Source organism: Prionailurus bengalensis, chromosome A2 (genome assembly GCF_016509475.1).
Source record: "Prionailurus bengalensis isolate Pbe53 chromosome A2, Fcat_Pben_1.1_paternal_pri, whole genome shotgun sequence".
NCBI lineage: Eukaryota > Metazoa > Chordata > Mammalia > Carnivora > Felidae > Prionailurus > Prionailurus bengalensis.
Genome location: NC_057348.1, coordinates 55,328,058 through 55,333,638, shown reverse-complemented (window position 1 = coordinate 55,333,638; position 5,581 = coordinate 55,328,058). Strand labels below are relative to the sequence as shown.

The 5,581-nt window shown below is 49.9% G+C and overlaps 1 non-coding gene across 1 annotated transcript; it reads left to right on the top strand.

The window, feature by feature from the left end:
• The first annotated feature begins 683 nt into the window (after nt 1–683).
• On the top strand, nt 684–786 carry LOC122488816. Its single transcript, XR_006298739.1, has one exon. It is a non-coding gene; the product is annotated as a U6 spliceosomal RNA (small nuclear RNA).
• The last annotated feature ends 4,795 nt before the right edge of the window (nt 787–5,581 follow it).

Genomic DNA, 5,581 nt, shown 5'->3' with positions numbered 1-5,581 from the left:
CTCTCTCTCTCTCTCTCTGCCTCCCTCCCTCTCTCAAAAGTAAACAACTAAACTTTAAAAAAAAAAATTAAAAAGAAAAAAACGAGTAGCCTGCTTCACTGACTGAGCTAGCCAGGCTCCCCCGGAATGGGTATTTTTAAAAAGCTGCTAAGGTGAGTCTGATGCACAACAGGGATGAGCCATATCCTAGAGATTATAAAACCATGTTGGTGGTGGGGTGGGGGTGCGGGGGTGCTTCACTAGTCAGGGGAGATCAGGGAAGACTTCCCTGAAGGCGGGACCAAGCTTGAGTACAGCAGGCAGGTGAAGGGGTGGAAGAACCTCCCCAGCAGCGGGAACAGCAGAGGGAACAGCGTGCACAAACCCCCCATGGCAGGAAGACCCTCAGCAGCAAATTAACAAATTATGGGAACTGAAAGGTCCCTCGGGTGGCTGGAGCCTGTGAGGGAAGGGCCCCAAGGCTGAGCTGCCTCCTCCACTTCCTCTCTGGTGGGGTTCAGAGGGGAGCCTGGAGACCGGGGTCTTTCCTGAGGGCAAAATCTGTGCAGATAGACACTCTGTTCCCAGAGAAAAGCGAGCAGTGAGCAGTGGCTGTTCCTCCCTTCCCAGTCCAGGGAAGAGAATGAGTTAAAATCAGAGTGGGTGCAAGGAGTCGCTCGGACTCACCAGCCCAGTGGTTTTAAAGTGTTTTAGTGCTCGCTTCAGCTAAAGGTAGAAGACACAGAGACGATTAGCATGGCCCCTGCACAAAAGGACACGCAAATCCATGAAGAGTTCCCTATTTTAAAAATATATGAATTAATAAAGGGTTCTTATCTTGCAAGTTATTTTGGTGCCTTTATGTCAAACAAGAGATTTCCCCCTGTCCCAATAACAGTTGGAGCAAAGTGGTGCTAATACTGGGGGGTCTGGAGTCCTGCCCTCTCTGACCTCCCCCAGGTCTCCCCAGGTTCCTCGGGGACTCTGTGGGACCCAGCTGGAAAACTCCAGGGAACCGAGGTTCAGAGAAGGGGACAACAGGATTGCCCAAGGAGTTCCCATCGTGAGGGCAAGGCTGGGGTGGGATTCTGGCCCCCTGACTCCCTTTCCCATGCTCTTCGGGCTGGGGCAGAGTTCCCCAAACCTTTGTCCATTAGGTCCCTCTGTACAAGTGTTTCCTTACAACAACTCACCTGTTGGGTATGGGTCGAACTGTGTCCCCCCGCAAAAAGATATGTTGAAGTCCTAACTCCCAGGACCTGTGGATGTGACTATTTGGAAATAGGGTCTGTGCGGATGTAATCAACGTAAGATGAGGTCATTAGGGTGGCCCTAATCCAACATGACTGGTGTCCTAATAAGAAGAGGGGATTTAGGTTCTTGGTGGCTGGTTCCTGAGGATGTGGGGTCCTGCAGAGTGAAGAGTTAAATCCCAAGGTCATTGCAAAACATCTGAAGTTCATTGCCAGGACCATGATGGCACAGGAAGGGAATGTGCAAGGTGCCTCCAGGACCCTAAACAGAATCCTCACCATGGATGGGATCATTGAGGGCATTAAGGGGTGGCAGTACTATGAAAAGCCTTGTGCTGACAGCAGGGAAGCTATGAAACCTGCCTGCAGATCTGTAACACGGAATGACTCCAAAGACCAACTTGATGAGACAATTGGGCAGATAGGTGGCAGGGCTGCTGAGGCCTGTGGATAGTAGGCCCAGTATGAAAATCCCTATCCAGCTGTCTCCTTTCTTTCTCCAACCCCATTCTCTCTTGCCTTTCTTAAATTTTTTTTTTCAACGTTTATTTATTTTTGGGACAGAGAGAGACAGAGCATGAACGGGGGAGGGGCAGAGAGAGAGGGAGATACAGAATCGGAAGCAGGCTCCAGGCTCTGAGCCATCAGCCCAGAGCCTGACTCGGGGCTCGAACTCACGGACCGCGAGATCGTGACCTGGCTGAAGTCGGACGCTTAACCAACTGCGCCAGCCAGGCGCCCCTCTCTTGCCTTTCTTATGATAAACTCAATCATGTACATGCAAAAAAGTCTGCATATATCAAAGCAATCCTATAGTTAGCAGTGGACCCTCACTTTTATTACGTGAAAGAGAAATTGAGTCAAAAAGTAGTCTAGGAGGAGTACCTGGGTGGCTCTGTCAGTCAAGTGTCTGACTTCTGTTCAGGTTGTGATCTTGCGGTTTGTGAGTTCGAGCCCCATGTCAAGCCTTGCATCCGGCTCCGTGCTGAGCATGGACTCTGCTCAGGATTCTCTCTCTCTCTCTCTCTCTCTCTCTCTCTCTGCCCCCCCCCCCTTGCTCACACTCTCTCTCTCTCAAAATAAATAAACATTAAAAAGAATAGTCTAGGAGTAGAATGGTGGTTGCCGAGGACTGGTTGGGAGAGCAGAATGGGGAATTGCTTTGTTTAATGGGTGCAGAGTTCCAACTGGGAAAGCTGAAAAAGTTCCAGAGATGGATGGTGGTGATACTTGCACAGCAGTGTGAGGGTACTTAGTGCCACTGAACTATGAATTTAAGTGGTTAAAATGGAAAATTTTATGTATATTTTGCTATAATAAATTTTTTAAGTAAAAAAAAAAAGAAAAAGAGAGAATTTAGGACACAGGGGGATGGGCTATCAGGGATGCACACGGAGAAGGTCATGTAACAGCAGAGACAGAGGTTGGAGTGATGCAGGGACAACCCAATGATTGATGGAAACCACTAGAAGCTAGGAAGGGGCAAGGAAGGATACTATCTATCCAGGGCCTCAGAGGGAGCACCACCATCTCTGACCTCTGGCCTCCAGAAGTGTGAGAGAACAGGTTTCTGCTGTTTGAAGCCAGCAGTTTGTGGTAGTTGCTTAAAGCAGCCCTAGGAAACTGATATATCTTCCTAAATCACTGGTCGCTTCATTTTTTTCCTTCAAATGAACTCATTTTCAAACAACTTGCATACAATTTGCTAAAAGTAAACCTCCCATTACTGCTATAAATGGAAGACCATGATCCTTTCCATAAATAGAAGGCTCCTTAAAAATAAAGACAATGAGGGGCGCCTGGGTGGCTCGGTCAGTTGAGTGCCTGACTTGAGTTCAGGTCATCATCTCACAGTTTGTGGGTTCAAGCCCCACATCAGGCTCTGTGCTGACAGCTCGGAGCCTGGAGTCTGCTTCAGATTCTGTGTCTCCCGGTCTCTCTGCCCCTCCCTGCTCACTCTCTCTCTCTTTCTCTCTCTCTCAAAAATAAATAAACATTAAAAAAAAAAAGAAAAGAAAAAGAAAAAGGACATGAGCAAATGACAAAGGGTGTTGAAGATACACGGGCACCTAGCTGAGACTTCTCAGCTTATCAGAGGGATAAAAAGAGAATTGAAAAGAGAAAACCTGATTATTACCCAAAATGTCTCATTCCGAGGTATCTCTAATGATTAGGACTTCAGGGATGGCCATTTTCCCTCCTGCCATCTTCCCTTCATGTTTGAGGAAACCGAGCCCAGAAAAGTTCAGTGATTTGCCCAAGGTCACAGAGCACTGGTGGCCAAGTCTGGATTTGGGCTGCACTCCTACGTTCTTTCCAGGAAAGGACTTCCCAGTCCCACCCAGCAACCCCAGGTCATGCCCAGGTGGCCAGGAGCTGAGTGCATGGATGTAGGGCAGGCGTATTAAACTCTCAAGGATGAGCAAACAGACACAGCCTGTATGTGTTCTGATCCCATAGAAGTTATAGCCAAGTGAAGTCTGTGCAGGATTATTACTATGCTTCAAGCAACTGGACCTGGACAAAACTTAGCTCACACCAAGTGTTATAACCCAAGTGATGATTGCAAGAGTTTTTTCTTCTTGCTCCATTGGACCATCCATATCAAAAATCAGGGTCCATGCAGGCAGCTGTCCCACATCTCGTCACCTATGCTCACCTGCTAAGCAACTGAGGTCATGGGGCACATGTCCAAAACCAGGCATCTCCTTCACCCTTGTTCTGACCCTGATGTCACCTTCTTCCTCCTCCCTCTGCTTCTCTCTCTTCTCTTGGCTTTGGCCTATGGAAAGGAGCAGGGCTTATAGCTTAGAGTCCAGCATGCTTGGATTCGAATCCTAGCTCCACTGTGTGGCCTCAAGTCAGTGGCTCATCATCTCTGAGATTCAGTTTCCTCATCTATTACATGGGTTCCTTCCTCCCAGTTACTGGAAAGGGTCGAAAAGATCATGCTTGTGAGCCTAGGAGCTCAGAAAACTTTCATTCTCTCCCCCTGCCAGACTGCAAGAGATGACTGAGGCCTTCTCAGTACTGCTGTGTGTCCTGGGACCAGTCACTCACCCTTTCTGAAGCCTCCATTTCCCAGGGGAAGTGGCCTCAGAGGGTGCCTATGGCCATTCAGAGCTGAGGGATTCTGGGATTCCAGGAGTAGAGCTGGGGTGGCCTGTGAGCTGGGGCCCACCCTGCCTGGCTCAGATGACCAGTCCCGAGGGCCCAATCAGGCCAGCCTTGGATCAGGCCATAAGTGGGAACAAAACAGCCAGGGAGCTCGCCTCTCTGGCTTTGTTTATTGTCTGGGAGCTGGGAATATTTTGAATTGTTGTGTTTGGGGAGGGAGGGAAAAATAACCAAATATAAGAAGGCAGCCAGTGAGAGGCCCGGGCAGGAATGCAGAGGAATTAGGCCTGCCTGGGTATGTCTGGGAGATGGTGATGCTCCCAGAGGCCCCAGCAGCCCCTAGGTCAAGGATTCTCATCTCTGTTGAACCATTCAAATTGCCTGGAGAACTTAATTTTTTTAAAAGCCTCATGCCCAATTACATTAGGATTTCGAAGGGTGGGACTCAGACAGCAGGACTTTGTAAGCTTTCTGGGTGACTGTGACAGGCAGCCAGTGTTGAGAATGAGTGCTGCCCACAGCAGTGTATCAGGAGCCCCTGAAGGGCTTGCGAAGCATGACTGCTGGCCCCCCACCCAGAGTTCCTGAATCAGGAGGTCTGGGCTCTGCCTAGGACCATGCATTTCTCACAGGGGCTGTAGCTGCTGCTGCGACTGGCCTGGGGACACACTTTGAGAACCTCTCCTGCACTCTCATGACTCAAGGTGTTGCCTGTGGGCCAGGGGTGTCTGCCTGGAGCTAGTGAGAAATAGGAACCTTGGGCCCCTCCCCAGACCATGCAGTGGGATCTGCATGTGAACAACATCCCCAGGTGACTATATGCACTTTGCAGCTGGAGGAGGGCTGGACTAGGGCCATCTTGGCTCACCTTTGGTGCTAGAGATGGGGAGACTGAGACACCCAGATGCCTCAGGGCTTAGATCCAGATGTCTCCAGGGCAGAAGGGGAGGGGAGGGAGCTCCTGGGGGTGGAACTGAATTCACAGTTTTGCTGACTGGCCCCTTTACCCCCAGCTGCACAAATGGTTAGTTTTGCACTGTGTGTGTGTGTGCGTGTGTGTGTGTGTGTGTGTGTGCAGGAGGGAGGGGGTGATCCCTTATATGGATGTGCACAGCAACTGTAGATAGCTACAGCATCATTCATTCATTCAGCAAATATTCCCTGGGCACCTACCATGGGCCAGGCACTGTTCTAGGCCCTGGGAATGTGGTGCTGGACCTGCCTGGCTCAGC